Genomic DNA, 17,859 nt, shown 5'->3' with positions numbered 1-17,859 from the left:
TGTAGGTTCTTGGCTAGGGATTTGCCCTTCCCAACAATACTTGGACTGTAGTGTTTCACTTAAGAGAGGCAAATTTGTCTAATGCAAAGAATGTTGGATTTGGAATCAACAGACCTGAATTCAAATTCTGTGTCTTTCACTTAAGCTTTCTCTCTGAGACTTGGTTTGGTTATCTATGAAAATGAGGAGGTTGTATTAGCTAAGGCTCTATCCATCTCTAAATCTATGATCCAATGATACCAAAGACCCAATAAAATATAAATTAGGTAATTATCTCAGAATATCATCCATTTACTCTCACCTCTAAAGAAACAGCCTTCATAGACAACTTGACTTCAAATTTTGCCTCTGACATGTACTGGCTGCATGACTCTAGATAAGTGTGTTAATCTCTAGTTCCCCAGGTAATTTTCTAACATGGTAGCTTGAAGATGGGTTGTCCATGTGCTTCTGTGGAGGGAATTTCCTCACTGGGATTTCCCATATACAGATGAAATCACAGATCTGGGCCAAAAAAGAAGAAAAAAGATCCATAATTCACCACAAATGAATTTAGAAAAGAATTTAAGTGACATTCTTGAAAGACTGAGTGAGCTCCCTTGGACATGTGAGGTCCTTGAGAGCAGGAACTGGTCTTTGGGTGTGTGTGTCTGTGTGTGTGTATGTCCAGTGCTTAGGGTAATTCTTGACTCATGTTGTTTTAGTTTTTGTTGTTCAGTCATGTCTGACTCCTTGTGACCCCATTTGGGGTTTTCTTGGCCAAGATCCTGGAGTGGTTTGCCATTTCCTTCTCCAGCTCATTTTCCAGATGAGGAAACTGAGGCAAACAGGGTTAAGTGACTTGCTCAGTTTCCTACAGTTAGTAGGTATTTGAGGCTGGGTTTGAATTTTGGTGCTCCTGACTTCAGGGCAGACTTCCATCCACTATGCCATGCAACTGGTATACACCTAGAAGGTGTACGTAGAGCATGGGTACACTCTACTATACATCTTTATAAATATGCTATCATCTACTTATAGCCCCTGTGAGTCTTTTAATTGTCTTTTTGGTCACCTGCATTTTTAAAAAAATGTAACTGTTAAATCAAGCAGACATCCAACGTCTCACTGTGACTGCTGTTGTTCCAAACCTGTGGTTCCATTTGTGAAGGGACTCTCCAGTGCAGAAACTCCCTACACTAATATATACAGGCCATTTCTTTGTGATTTATAGTCTTCAAGAGGGACGCTCAGAAGTTAAATGACTTATCTTTGGACATAGAGTTAGTATAGATCACATGTAAGACTTCCTCATATAAGGCCAGCCCTCTATCCACTGGACCAGAAGTTTTCTAAATATCCCAGGATCCTTAGCAGCTCCCCAACCCTCTCAGGGGGTTTGTAAGTACATAATAGTACCTTTGCTGTTGTTAAGTCATTTCAGTTTCATCGTGTCCTACTCTCTCTGACCCCATTTCGGGTTTTCTTTGCCTTGATCTGAATCTATCCCACTCTTGCCTCTTTTATTTGTGGGGTACTACCTTGATACTCCCCTAATGTAGCTGCTCACTATCCATGAGGAGGGAAAGAACACCACATATCCTGTGCCTTCCTGAGTTAGGCAATAACAAAACACCATAAAACCAAAATGAGAGGTCCAAAAAGGAACTTGGGGAGACCAAATAGTACACCACCTGCTCTCACACCACTTGGAACCAGACAGCCAGATGGGACACAACCTCTGTCCAATAACCTCCAGAGATAGAGGTTCCATCACCTCTTTTTGTAATTTTGAGCACCTATGAATATCTGCAGTCAAGAGACTCTCCTGCTAGAGGAAATCTTAATTTTGATATGACCATTGAAATGATAATGTTTTAGAATATTAACATTCCTTTTGATTGAGATAGCCTAGTGTCATGGTGTTCTTCTCAACAACAGGATCTGAAGACTACAAGAAATCACCCACCATCTTGCACAGAGCCTTGGAAGTAGTAGGTGCTTAATATTGCTTATAGAGTTAAAAGACAATTAAGAATGCCAGAGCAGCCTGATGCACTAAAAAGAATACAAGGCAAGGGAGGCAGGAAATCTGAATTCCAATCATAGTGGTTACTAACTGTCTGATCCTGAACAAATCACTTACTCTGTCTGCACCTCAGTTTCCTCATTTGTAAAAAGGTGATGGGAGAGTTGGACTAAATGATCTCTAATCTTTATAACTCTTAGAGAGGCATCATGGTACAGTGGGAAGGAAGGGCAATAGCTTCAAAGTCAAAACAGCTGGTTTCCATATCTTACCTCTGGCACCTATTTTCTTCTTGGGTGACTATGTGCAAACTCTTTAATGTATGTGGATCTCTGTTTCCTTCTCTGAAAACTAAAAGGATAAGTTGAAATAGATAGCTTCTGATGTCCCTTTCAACTATACAGTTATGATTCTAATTTTCCTCCAAACATATCCTATTTTTGCAGATGTTTTTTGGAAGATTCTGTAATCTCAATCACCTATGCCAGTTTATAGAACCATTGTTAACAGTTCAAATCAAGTTGCCTACAATTGTACTAAAGAAAATCATAGTTTGATTAAACATTTGGACCTGACTAAACACACATGAAGAAAATGACATAATTTTGAGGGTGATGAGGGATCAGTTCTCTAGATATCTGAATAAGGAGAAGATGCTGACTTATGGAAGGAAAAGTATGGATTGCATTATTACCCCCAAAAATATTGAATAGGAGGACAACAGTAGCCACTAACCAATATATTTACTTTATCTTTTTTTACAATGTCTTTATTGGAATAATCTACAAGTTTCAACGGCATGCCTCTTTGTGGATGATTCTACGTTGATTACAACCAATCCCAAAATATTGTAGAGCCCGCTGAATGAGATTCATTGTTAAAACTATGGATAATTCAATGATCTTAAAAAGCCAATATGCTCCATGTGCTATGCAAATGAAAATCTAAACAAATGTGATTATTGACATCCATATTTGCTCAATTTTCACACATTCTAAAGGTTGTAAAACTCTCTGTAGTCTCTATATAGTTAATGCCCCTTTGTTCACCTATTTTGATGAGGGCTGGGAGGACAGGACATAAAGTTATGAAATTCAGAGGTCTTCTGTGCCCTTGATAGTGTGCCATCTATTAGAAACCATTCCTGAAACAAATCCTAATGGGTCTATCTTCTTTCTCTCTTAGTAAACCTTTTACTAAGTCAGTGGTGCTGCCATTCTTTGCAAACCAAAGAGCAAAAAATGGACTATGTCTGTGTCTGCCGTATTTTGAAACCCTTTTTGATATTCAGAATGAACATTATGGCTTGTTGCTTGGATATGGGATGGTAAATTGTTCTGCAAGAAAAAAAAGAGATTCAGGCAACTATTTTTATGAGGTTGGTAGACTTATATATTGTAATTTTGTGCCCATTTTCTATTTTAAATGTTTGGTAAATTTTATGACTACAGTGCTGCTTCCTGGAAAATAAAGGGAAAAGCTAGCATTTTAGACTTCAATTGTAGTGTTGAATTTGAGGTGCTGGTAGGTCATCTAAGTGGAATTGTGTTGTGACAGGTGAATAATAAGGAATTAAAGCACCAGGGATGTAAATGTAGAAATCATGGGCATAGACATCATGGCTATAGTTAGAGCTATAGTTAGGTTATCATTATTGCTATATTGCAAATAAGCAATATGAAAAATAACAGAAGGTCAAGAACTAAGCTGTAGAACGTACCCATCATGGGTGGGAAGAGGTAAAAGATACAACCCAGGCAATAACGAAAAAGTAGATGTAGAAAGAGAGCCATTTAGTCAATCAACAAACATTTATTAAAGCTCACTGTTGCAGTTAAGCATCCGATATACATTCTAGTATCATGGAAACCAAGCAAGAATTCAATTTTAAGAAGGAAGCAATTTTAAGTACTGCAAAGAGGTTAACAAAGGGTGAACATTCAGAAAATATTATTGGACTTGGAATGAAAGCAGTCACTGGTGACTTAAGTGAAAGCAGTTTCATTCTAGTGGTGGACACGTTAGCCAGATTTCAGGGGATTAAGGAAGTTGAAAAGTTGTTTTTTTCTTACCTCAAATCTAAATCCATTCTGCTATATTTCTAAGTCCTTTTCATCTCATTTTAACTCCATGAAAAAATGAGAAATCTATACCCTATGTTGCATTTCTTATTACTATTCATTTCCTATAGGTTTTTTTAAAGTGATATTTAGAAAAAAAAGACAATGCAAATCCCCTGTGGAAGGGTAGGAGCAATCACTCGACAAATTGTAACAGTCAATCATACAAAAACATATTTAGGGATTTTAAAAATTATGGTTAATTGACCTAGTAAACCAGAAAGGTACTTTTAAAGTCATTAAAATATGTCATATAAATGGATATTTAGCAAGATATTTGAAAGCATATCTTTCATCCCGTATCCTATTAAAGCTCTGGAATATCTAGTTATCTTAAATATATACACTGACATGTGGGCAATAGGGAGAAATCTGAGATCTATATGAGACCCAAGTGCCATAGCTGCTTTTTCAAGGGTTGTCTGGAGCTTCACTCTATAAACCATTTAATTTCGGTTTTCACCACCTTGCCTTCCCCAACCTTGAATTGAGAGACACTGAGATGATATCAGCACTACTCCTTTCCTACTCTGTTGAAAGTTGGAACATAGAACTTCTAAAAAGATTATATTGTGGCGTGCCCATAATAGATTCTCTCATATCCCTCTCCTATAGGATCAGGAGTCACTACAACACCAGGGACTTTCCATTCATTGTCCTTTCTTTCAAAATTGGGGTTAAAGATACATGCCCAGTGCCAGAGGCAGCCAGTCACACAGTGACTTGCAGGCGTATTGCAGTGAATGAATACTGCTGCTAATTATGAATTATTCTATTGATACTCAGGAATGGAACAAATCTGAATTGAAGAAAAGCTTTTGCTTAATGCCATATCTAAATGTAGTAGCCAACGATTATTCTTCATCTTCATTTAGTTTGGGAAAAGGACTATTTATTTTCTTGGACATGCATACATGGTAAAGAAATTTTTCAATGCCAGGGGTTGAGATGGTTAATTTAATGGCATTCTCCTATTTATGAAAGTGTCTCAGAAGTCACACGCATTAACCCTCTGCTAATTTGTGACATGGATGCCTCAAAAGCTAGAGAAGCTCACACATTTTTAAAAAGGTAGGTTGGGGTAGTACAGTGCTTTCTGATGATTTGCTGCTGTTGTTTTCCTGTGAACTTCTTTCAGCAACAAAAATATATTGTGAACCCTCAGAGTAATTTAAGATACTACTATAATTTTTTTTTAGTTTTACAATAACTGAAGTGATAACTTTTGCCCCCAAAGCTCCAAACTAAGATATGCATTGAAAAATTATAATCATAACGTAAAATTTTATTCTATCTATAATTATGAAAGCTCTAAATGTAAAAAAGTGCCCCTCCATGCATAATATAATTATAAACATCTTATGTGGGAAATTCTATAAAAATTTTAAAAATAATTCAATAAGAACTCATGATTACTATATCATACAAAATTTCTCTATTTTACAAATTTTGTTAAGTATAAATAACATTTTAATGACAACTTACTATTGGAAAATATTTAATGATATATAATTCTATATAAATTTGATTTTGATTTTGGACATTTTTATTTGAATAAATGTTTACAAATACTTGACTCCATGCCAAATAAATACAGTCTTAAATCTGTTTCCACATTGTGTATATTTCTATGTTTTGTAATATATCCTGCACTTTAAAATTAGAAAGAAATAACAATGCTCACTTACACAAATATGTGCTAAAAAAATGGACAATTTTACAAGTTCTCTTGATGAGAGAAAGAAAGTAGCTTTTAAATTGTTACCCACCTAACCATGACAAAAATGAATATACTTTTTACTGACTAATGACAAGCATTGTATTAATTGATGAATGCACTTAAATTTCAGTTGTCCATATTGTATCATTTAAATAATGTTCAAACTAACATTTGTAAGGGGACTGTCTTCTCTTCTACCCTTGACATGCCAGCTATATAGTCACAAAAACTTTACTGAATAAGTGAGCAGTGTTGCCAATTAGTCCATTTGGAAATCTGCCACTAGAAGAAGAGTAAGGTAAGTAGAGAATAAGATTAAATTTGAAAACATCTTTAATACTGTTTTGAGAGGTAATATATGGTTTGTTTCCATAGAAATTTTGTGATAGCCCATTAGGTTTTCAAGAAGATTCACAACGCTTATGTCCAATAATCACGGTTCTCAAATAGCCTTACACTTGTATTGTAAGAACTGCAAATATTTATAATATCTTGATCACATGATTACATAACTAATGAGCTGTGATTACAGATTAATAGAAGAGAATATGGGAACAACTCTGCTGCACTGCGTAGAATGCAAATCAGGGTATGCACATGATTCTGACGATCCATCGGGAATCAGTTTGTACTCAAATATTGAACCCTCATCGCGCTTTGTAAACAATTTGATGACAGGTTGAAAAACTGTACAATCACACTGTATTTAGTTAGGAGTGGTCAGAGTTCAATGTGATCACTACATCAAAACTATTGGACTCATGATCATGATGGTTTGGAATGACTACAGAAACAAATCTACAAGGCTACAGACTTGCACATACTTTTTGTCACAGAGGAAAGGATATTTTTAACATAGAAAATTATTTCCTGCTTAAGGTACCATGAAATAATTTTTTGTATGAACCCCTTAAACCATCATTACAAATCCAAAGGAGTTCTTGAAAAATTAAATGAGAACCATAAGTGTAATTTCTTTGCCTCAGTGCTTAATTTCACAGAATCATAGAATTTCATGGTTAATGGGGACTTCAGACAAAAGCCATTCCAACCTGTACTTGAATAGAAAGCCTAGCAAATAATATCCTCCAATTTTATTTCAGGAAGATTAGGATGCAATTATTGGGACACAACTACCTCCTGAGGAGGAACATTTTACTTTGGGGCAGCTCTGATAAAATGGAATTAGTAAGGAGACTATGTGGTATAATAGAAAAATGGTCAAATATGGAGAACAAGAACACAGAACTGATGAAGGACAGAATTACTTCTGTGCCATTATTAAATCCAGTTCCACTTTTTCTTCTGCTAATAGGAGAGTATGGAGAACCTCACTCTCAATAGAACATCCTTCTTTCCTTTGGATCTTAAGACAAGGTATCTTCTAGAATATTTACTCTTCTCTTCATATTATATTAAGGTCTTTGACAGAAATATATGTGTGAATACATGTGTATGTACACAAATATATGAAAATAATTAATTTAATAATATACATATATGTATATATAATATAAACATATATTTGTTTATACATGTAAATATGTACATTATACGTGTTTGTACATATTAAATTATGAACTTTGGCAAATATATATACAAACACATGCATATTCATACATACATGTGTATATGTTTATAAAATGAGGAGGAAATAGGAAGTGCGTGCCTTGGAAGATGTCCTGTATTAAGATTCAAAGGGAAGAAGGATGTCGAGGCTCTTCATTTACTATCTGAAGAGGAAAGAATGGACTTGGACTTAATAATGTCACTGAATTCAATTTGTCCCTCATTGAGTCTGTGTTCTCTCCATACTTAGTCATCATTGCTACTATCATCTCTCTCCTACTGTCTCTCTCTTTGTGTCATTCTTTCTCCTTCTCCTTCTCCTCCTCCTCCTCCTCCTTCTTCTTTTTCTTCTTCTTCTTCTTCTTCTCCTTCTTCTTCTTCTTCTCCTTCTTCTTCTTCTTCTTCTTCTTCTTCTTCTTCTTCTTTCTTCTTCTTCTTCTTCTTCTTCTCTCATTCAACAATTTGCTTAAGGTCAACATTTAAAGAATTGTTGAAAATAATTTTATGTGTGAAGGAGACCTTGTCTGAGTCGAGTCTTTGAGGATATAGTTTTTTTCATTTTGTCTCATTTTATTTCAACAGCCATCTAATTCTTGCCCCAGGCTCTCTCTTTTTTCAACTCTTCCACACACCTGACAAATTAATATCCTTACAAAATGAGCCTTACCATCTCATTCACCTGCTTAAGAATCATCTGTGGTTGGACATCACCCCTACGATAAAATACAAACTCCTGAACTTGGCTGTTAAAGCCTTTACAATCTGTCTCCAACTTGTCCTTCCAGGCTGATTACATACATATTACACACACACACACACACACACATACACACTCATACACACACACACACACACACACACACTAGACTAGACACTATATTTCATTCAAACTGACCTACTTACTATTCCTTGTACAGTGGTAGTGTCAAATTCAAACAGAAGCAGATATTCATGGGCCTCATATTTGACTCAGAAAACCACAAATTACCATTATCTATATTGTTTGTTTATTTTGTTAAACATTTTCCAATTACATTTTAATCTAGTTCAGGTAGCATTAAAGAGTTTTACTAGCCACAGCTGACACCTATGCTCTACACAACATTCTGTCTCCTTCCTTCATATAGGCTATTGCCCCCTCCCTTTTTTTCCATTATCTTATGCCAAAAGTAGGGAAGGGAAAGGCAATTAGCATTTATTAAGCACCTACTATGTGCTAGAGCTAAGTACTTTTCAAGTATTATCTCATTTGATCATCAAACAACAGTTGAGAAAACTAAGGCAGATAGAGTTTGGATGACTTTTCCAGGGTCACATAACTAATAAATGTTTGAAGCTGGATTCAGCTTAAGGTCTTCCTGACTCCAGGCCCAGGGGCTGTATCCATTGTATCACCTACTTGCCTCCACACCTCTGCCTCTCATGAAAGCCAGCTAACTCCTTTCAAAGCTCAGTTCAAGTGTTAGTACAGCCACAAAAATACTTTCCTTACTCCTAATTCTTAGTCTTCTCTCACCAAGATTAATTGGAATTTATTTTGTACATACGTCTTTTTAATTTAATCTGTTTGTATGTTGTTTCCCCTCAGTAAAATGTAAGATCCTTGAAAACAGAGATTGTTTCATTTTTATTTTATAATTCCCCAGTACCTAGTAGGGTTCTTGGTATAAAATAGGCAATTAATAAATTTCTACTGAACTGAATTAAATTATGAATTGGTGTATGAGTTAGTATTATTTTATTTGTTTTCAGATACTGAATAATATCCCCAACCCCTTTCCATTAGGAACCTAGAACAAAGTAGCCAGGTAAAACTGAAAATTGAGAAAGTGATAGACCTCAGATCTTCTGTATCCAAGGTTCATTCTTTCAAAGGATGTCAGTACCATTAGCAGAAACAAGGAAATCAAGACAGGGCACTGCTTGGAGAAAGCAGATAGATCACTTTAAGGTACTGACAGCACCTAGGTGAGAATGGTAAGTACACAGTTGTAAAAACAGAATAGTGAAAGGGTAAGGGTTAAGGATGTATGTGTGTGTATGTATATGTATATGTATGTACACACACACACATACACACACATATATATATATACATATATATATGGAAATAGATTATATAGAGATGATGATTGAAATGATGTTGGTGAAATGGAAAAGTTAAGTAGCTAAGAAAGGGAAGAGAATGAAGGAAAGTTGGAGAATGCCCACATTTAGCATATGGGAAAAGGAAGTAGTAATGACAAAAACAAAGAAAGAATTGTCATAAATTAGAGAACCAGGGTAGCGTAGGGCCAAGTAAACTAAGGGAAGAGAGAGTTTCAGGGCAAAGGTAGCCATCAACACTGTCCCAAGGATGAATAATGTCTTGGTGAAAAAGAAGTTATTCATTTCCAGAAGACATAAATGAAACATGCTACCCTCCTCCTGATAGATAGATGATGGACTGAGAGTAAAAATTGAGCCTTTGGGGGAGAGAAGTAGAGTATGGGCTGTGTGGGAATTTGTTTTTCTTTACTATACATATCTGTAACAGAGTTTTTGTTTTTTCTCCTTTCATAATTGGTGAAGATGGGGAGAAGCAGCTAAATAAGAGAAAGCAAATTTGAAAATAAAATTGAATTTTAAAAAAAGTCTGTCATGACTACAAAATGTACAGTTCTAATAACGTACAAAGGTTATAAGTCAAATATAGAGTGGCTAAAGGAAAGACTAGTTAGTCAGTCAGTAAACATTTATTAAGCACCTACTATGTGCCAGGCACTATGCTAAGGAATGGAGATATAAAAGAGACAAGAGACAGTCCCTGACATCAAAGAGTTCCTAATGGAGGAGACAACAAACAATCTAATCAGCTGTAACAACTGTAACACAGACTGCCTTAGCCCTCATTGTCAGAATGCCTAGACCTAGATTTAATCTCCCTTTAATGTTCTCCAGTATCCTTAAGAGTATTAGGGGGGTTGGGGTGATGTCCAGGCTCATGAATGTCTTCAGCCTCGGGGATAATGTTTCCCCAACTAGTGAAGGAAGATCCCCCTGCACCATGGTTCCATTTAGCCACTAACAATCAGATTAGCTTTTTAGACTATTAGAATATTTACTTCAAAATCTATAATGACAAATATACAAATGTATTCCTCCAACACATGGGCTTAAGCCCCTTCCCTCCTCATACCTAAGGGACAAAGAGGTAGAAGTAGCTTATTTATTAGGTAGAAGAACACTTATTTGAGAACGTTGTCCATCAAAGGAAAGAGACAAATAAGTGATGATGACTATTTGGACTTAGGTTGTTTACTCTGCCTTCCATTACTCCCCATAGTCTGTGTCACCTAACATTTTGCCTTTCCAGTGCTTTACTCTTCCGTGGCTCTGAGACCAATCTGGCCACTTGGATACATAAATCCATAGCCCATCAGCTCAACAATGTCAACCTTCAGTCTCTCTTCATACCCTAATTCTAAAAAGTGGGGTTTTTTTGTCTTCTACCTAATTTCCCTCCCTTACCTTACATTTTCTGTTCACTTTACATCAGCCATATTAATCAATATTTTTCTTTTTGAATTAAATTCATTTTAGCTTTAACTTTATCTGAGACCATGATTACTTCCCCTTTTCTCCCTAATAAATTCTGCACAATGTTTATTGTATGGTTGTGTACCTCTTATTTCCTATTACTCCTGACTCTTCTACCTTACATACCCTCTACTTTGCCCTCCTATTACTTAACTCACTGGCCCTACAAGAATCCCTCCCTTATCCTCCCAATCCTGTTAAGCTAAATACCCTTTTATACCATCATCTATTCACTCATCCTTTCCTCTAAAAATCCCTCCCTTATCCTCTTCCTATTTCTGTCCCCTTACAGTTTTATTTCTTTCTGAATTTAGAGAACTTTTATACCCTTCTAAATAAATATAGATAAACATACTATATATGTATATATGTGTGTATGTAAATGTCTTAGACTCATTCCTGATGAAAATAGAGTTACAGAACTACCAACCCTCCTCCCCCATCTTGTATCTCATTTGTATAAGATAATTACTCTATTTACCTTTTCCTAAATGGTTTTACTTTTTAGAAACCAATTACACTCAGGTCTACCCCAATCTTTCTTTTGAACTACCCAATTACTAATAAAAATCTTAGACATAACATTTTACATTTCCTTATATAAAAAGTAAACAGTTTGTCCTCATTGATCTCCTTGTAATTAGTCTTTGATACGTACCTTGTATTGCTCTTGGATTGTATATGTCAAATCTTCTGTTGAGTTCAGAATTGTTTTTTTTAACAGAGTCCTGAAAGTCTGGCAATTCATTAAATATCCATTTCTTTTCATTCAGGATTACACATAGCTTTGTTGGGTATGATAGGTTTAGTCACAACCCCAGTTCTTTTGTTCTTCAATATAGAGTATTTCAAAACCTGCAGTCTTTTAGTGTCACCACTGCAAGGTCTTCTGTGATTCTAATTGTGGCACCACCATCTAAATTGGTTTTATTTTTTACTGCTCATAATATTTTTGTCTTGAGATGGAGGTTTCAGAATTTGACTATGATATTTCTATAAGTTTTCCTCATAAGATATCTTTCAGGTGGGGATCAGTGCATTTTTTCTATTTCTACTTTGCCCTCTTGCTCTAACACTTCAGAACAATTTTCTTTAATTATTTCTTGTATTATTGTATCAAGATTCTTTTTTTAACTGTAACTTCCAGGTATTCTGATTATTATGATTTTCTTTTTGATATACTCTCCAGATAATTTGTTTTTCCTGTGAGATATTTCACATTTTCTTCTATTTTTTCATTCTTTATATTTTGTTTTATTATTTCATGGTCTCATAATTTCACTGACTTCTTGCCCTATTCTGATTCTCAACTAGTCATTTTCTTCCTTATGATTATGAACCTCCTTTTCTAATTGGTTGACTTTTTTTTCTTAACCTTCTTGGGTTTGTTTATTTTTCTTTTTTTTATTTTCCCTCATTTTCTCTCATTTGATTTTTAAAGTTCTTCTATGGATTCTTTTTAGTCAGGTGATCATTTTATGTTCCTCTTTGGAAGTAGAAGAGGCTTTTTTTCCTTCAGTATCCTTTTCTGAATATGAGCCCTGGTCATCTCAATTCCCATAGTAACTTTCTATGATTGGATTCTTTCTCCTTTGTCTGCACATTTTTTTTTTTATTTGTAGCTGTTTATTTTTTGTAATCACTTTTAGTCCTAGGGTATGGAGGATGGTGCTTCTGACCTCAGGTCCTTCTTCAATTAGATAATATTTGTAAAGTGCTTAGCACAATGCCTGGCGCAAAGTAGGTGCTATATAAATGCTTATTCTCTTCCTAATCCCTTCTCCCAAGAGTACTTTTTTTTTAAACAGGTTAGAAGTAAAAGGACTACGTCTTCACAAGTGCACGTTCCATCACTTGATCTTGTTACATGATATGTTATACACTTTCCTCTACCCACCACTTTCTTTTAGAAGCAAGCAGATATCAACCAGCAGTTTTGATATAGTATATCAATGTATGATATACTATAAAGTGTCCTGTCATTTACATTTACTTTTGTCTTTTGCCTAATGTTGCCTAATTAACAACCACGACCTGCAAAATGATTCTTTTTTCCTTGTTTTTCTAGGGTCCTAAGGTAATTTAAAACTAATTATCTAAAAAAGTATTCTAAACTGCTGGGGGGGGGGGGGGCGGGGTTAACTTTGTTATTATAACAATGGTAAACATTTTTAGGGAGGGAAAAGTTGATGATAGCTCATATTAGGTGCAACAAACTATTTTACACATAGGAGTTTATGGGTAATTCAGTGACTTGTTCATATATGGAATAGAATCTTTATCCCCCAACTTCCAACCATGATCCCTATACTTTGATCCTCAGACAAGAGAAAATAGGTATACCTCATAACCTCCCATCTACTGTAGAATCCATAGATTCTACAGTAGGTAGCATAGATAGTTCCATTGAAATTATATTGGGAGTAAAGTAAGCTTTTGCCCGATAAGATGAAACTAGAAGACTTCCTGATTGTATCTTTCAGGATATTCCACGCTGCTTCAAGAATGTGTCAAGAAGTGCCATACTACTTCAGAGTCTGGAATAATTTGACATTCCTTAATACCTTTCTGCCATTTCAGCAGGAAGCTGCCATATATATTATTTCAAACCCTTTGATATGCTGTTCTGCTCCATTGCCAAAGCTGACTTCTGTTTTAATTTGCAGATTGGGTGGGGGGAACATTTTTAAAAGATTTTTTTTTTTTTACCATTAATCATATATTTTAAAAAACTAATAATAATAGTTTGGCTTCTCTTTTATGGTTGGAACTTCAGAGGATAAGTAGAAAGAACACCCTGAAAATCTCAGAATTATTGATCACTTTTTAAAAATGATTATGAGTTGCAATTTTTCAGCAATTTTAGTTGGTTAAATGTGGCTCCTGGATAACAGTTACAGTTTTAACTTACAATCAAACAAAATTAACACAGAAATTTTGTTTAAGATAATTAATGCCTCTGTAAGGAATGCAAAAAAAAAAGTGTCTGCATTTCTTTTTCATGTTAGACCTAGATGTCAACAAATAGCATATAGGATTTCACTTGTACTACTTGCTAACGTATTTTCACTTCTGTCTAAGGTGTAACTAATGAGTTTAGCAAATTTCTGAAAACTGAGCTTTAAGTCAATCAGTGATACTCTACGATGCCAGTTGCATACTGACAGTTCATCAGAACATGCCCACGTTCTGTTTTCTGCTCGGATGTCATCATTCTGTGGCTACAAAGGCATAAAACTATAGAATATTCCAGCGGGTCATTGTTACTACAACTTGCCCCAACAAAAATAAAATAGCTTTTCATGCCTATTGATCTTGAATTTGTTACCATTTAAATGCTTTGTTGACCTGCAGCTGAGTAAGGATGTATTTTGTAAAAAGAACTGAAGTTTTCCTTCTCAGTAGATTACACATTTGCACATTTGGACTGCATATACACACATGCACACAGCGTTTTAAATTTTTTTTCCCAAATGCAGTTCCTCTCAGTGACTTTAAAAGAATAGCTGATCTTTAAGTAACACATGTGATATTAGTTTTTCCATTTTAAAATAATCACATTATTGCAGACATTTTAATAGCTGTAGAGGTTGCTATGTATTAACATGATTCATGGTCCTTGACAGCACTGTCTCTGAAAATCCCCTAGGAATGCAAAATACAAAACTCCACACACGTTCAAATTTTACTGCCTGCAGCTAAAAGAAGGGAAAAAACTTAAAACTGTTGAAACCCTTCAACTTTAAAAGCATTAATAGATGATCCCACGGGATTAAATCTAAATCTTAATGTGTAAAAATCAAGTTAATAACCAGAGAGATTAATATGGCTGCATTTGATTATTGTGATAATGCAAACAATTAGTACTGCTAAAGTGAGATATATTAGCCTCCTACTTGCCCCTCACATCTGCAAAGCACTGAAAATAATAAATGGAAATAAAACATTTTACTCTGAGGGCTTTTTTCCTTACTTCACTTTCACCATAGCTGACTCATTTTTGAAATTATAATTTTCAACGTCGAATCTTCAAATCTTTTCTTTCTAAAACTACAATTTGTATAAAGCCAATTGCTATAATCAAGCATCACCAGCTCCATAATGTCAGCAAATCATTATTACACACCTTTATGGTATCAGTTAATGCATAAATCTTCATGATAAATGACAACAGATTTTTTATTTGAGTATATATTTTGGGCAGAGGAGGTGGTTAGTGAGAAGATAAGGACAGTATGAAAATGGATCTTGTTTTCCTGAGAAAAAGAATTTTATTCATAATTTCTTAAGCATTTTAATGAGCTGATGATTTTTATTATTTGAATTGTTTTAGATATAAGGTGGACAATAGAGTGCTTTCTCTCCATATACATATGTATACATGTATACATATATATATAATATACATGTATATGTATATCATATACATATTCGTTCATTTTAACGGTAGGTCATGGAGTTGTAGAAGGTCAGAAAGGAGCCTTAGCATCTGTTCTCTCTTCTTTGAAGACTATCCATATGTTTATTTTTTTCTCAATTTCATAAAAATGAACAAACAAAAAAAATATGGCAAGGGATAGGACTAGTGGTGAGTTTTTAAGTAAAATTGTTAAAAGTATAGCCATAGTAGTGAAGGAAGAAAATGTTTGGCTAACAGTTATGTAAACGACATTGAAAAGCGTATCCTCCAAATAGAATTTGACAGAAAAGAAACATTGGCCTTATACAAAGTAGTCAGTCATAAAAAGCTGATGAAGTCCCCCTCCTCCACTCCAAATAAGAGATCATGTGAGTCTTTTGATGTCTTGATGTCTTTTTAAGAATTTTTTTTCTGGATTTTAAAATTGTGACTGTAATGAAAAAAGATACATATCTATGTAATTAAGGCTTAATTTGTGAAAATACAATTGAATGTTTTGAAAGAGAAGGAAATGGAAGGATCTGGTAGAGGGACAGGAATTTTGGTGACTCGATTGGGGAGACCCCTGACAAGTGAAAGCTTGAAGACTCTATTTTTTCTTTACACTTTCAAGTCTATGGTGTATATCAAATAGGTGTCCTCTCTTGTGATTTTGGTTTGAACAATGCCCGTAGTAGGGAAATTCAGAGGTTATTACACGAATGGTAGCAACAATGGAATATTTGTTCGCCATTTCTCAGCTAAGTATCTAAGAAAACCTGTGTTCTGAGGCAAGGAGTGGGTAGCTAGCTGTCAGGAGATCCTGCTCTATGAGCCTGACAGTCTCTTGACAGTTACTAATATCAGCAGATTTAATGTGTTTAGTCTAGTTGTAAGGTTTGTGATGTGTTTTTGATTTCCTGCTTCAGAAATGCAGTTTGGCTAGAAAACAAGCAGAGCAAACGATTCTTTTCCTTATTATACAACCTTGGGGAAGTTGTTACCTGCATACCCAATGTGCATCAAGGAACAGGTTACTTACATCCAGGGAAGTGCCTTACTTAGTGGTCATTCAAGGGGTGCGTGTGCGTGTGTGTGTGTGTGTGTGTGTGTGCGCACTTGCACGTGCACATCAGTAAAATAAAACAAAACAAAAAATCTTCATTTCTGAGGAATACGGCATTAGCAGAATCCTGTCCCACAAAGAACATTTTCTTATTCTTTCTCTTTGAGGCTTCAGCTTACCTTTATTCTCTGATATTTGTATGATTAACTCATTTTCTTTTAAAATCTTTAAAGTGAGTTTTCTAGTTATAAAACTGCTTGTGAAAAGAATGCACAAGCCCTAAGTTTAAGTTAACTGGAATGCTTGTCTCTGGTTTTTCTAGCTGGCTGAGAGGAGTGTTCCATCATATTTTGTCTCATAGCTCTTAAAATTATTTGAATCCTCTTTTTTTGTGTCAATTTGAAGACACCACAGATTGGAAAATTCAATGACTTATGTACAAGTACCTGTCAGCGCCCATGCATTTCCAGCTTCTGAGTGATTATTCCTACTTTGTAATGCTCTACTATTCAATGCATTGCAAAAGGTATTGCCTCCAAATCTCATTGGTCTTAATGAGTTAGTTTTCTTATTTTGAATTTTTAGTACTTTTAAAGTTCTGTTTTTCAATCGTGAGAGGAGATTTTCAGCAACAAATATAGTTGTATGTGTTCCACAAATTAAATATAAACTAAATATTTTTAAGATCACATATTTATATATGCAACTGCTTTGACTTTAGTGAAAAAGATGGAAAAGAGGGAAGTCTTTTTTGGTAATTAGCTTTTCCTCAGGCACACTTCAGATTTATTTTGATGAATTGCATTTTAATGCCTTTAAACTTTTTAATGATTTAATTAATTTATTATTGGAATAATTTAGTCCACTTCAATGCTCTTATACCCCCAAATATAAATTACTTAGAAATCCAAGCATGCATGTCAAAAAGGTGGCCTCTGCAAGTTAATCAAGTACCTTATCTGGTAAAAAATCCTTCAAAAAATTTTAAAGGTGCCATTTAGTACATTTTCAATTAAGGATATTTATACAAATGAGAAGTTGCTGAGAAAAGTGAAGGAAAAAATCATACATCCTGAAACAAAGGAAAAGAGCATAAGAGAGAGTTTTACATCCATGTTAACATATGATTGTATTTGAGTTCACAAAGGAGACCTTGTGGCTTTAAAATGAAGCCTGCCTGAAGGGGAATTTGTGAGCACAGTTGTATCTGCCATATAGTTGTCAGGTCAGTGGGCCCCGGTGTGGGCGGCACCCATCTTTCCAGGAGCAGTAGGATTTCCTGCTGTTTTTTTCAGTAGTGACCTAGAAGGAGGTTAATGATTCCAAAGAATGACTTTTCCCTTAGGGAAAATTTAATCTTCTGACCTTTTTCTCTATCTGTCCATTCCTTTTAAGTCA

Source organism: Notamacropus eugenii, chromosome 4, assembly GCF_028372415.1.
Source record: "Notamacropus eugenii isolate mMacEug1 chromosome 4, mMacEug1.pri_v2, whole genome shotgun sequence".
Classification (NCBI taxonomy): Eukaryota; Metazoa; Chordata; class Mammalia; order Diprotodontia; family Macropodidae; genus Notamacropus; species Notamacropus eugenii.
The sequence above is the reverse complement of the archived record's forward strand: the minus strand, read 5'-3'. Positions refer to the sequence as shown.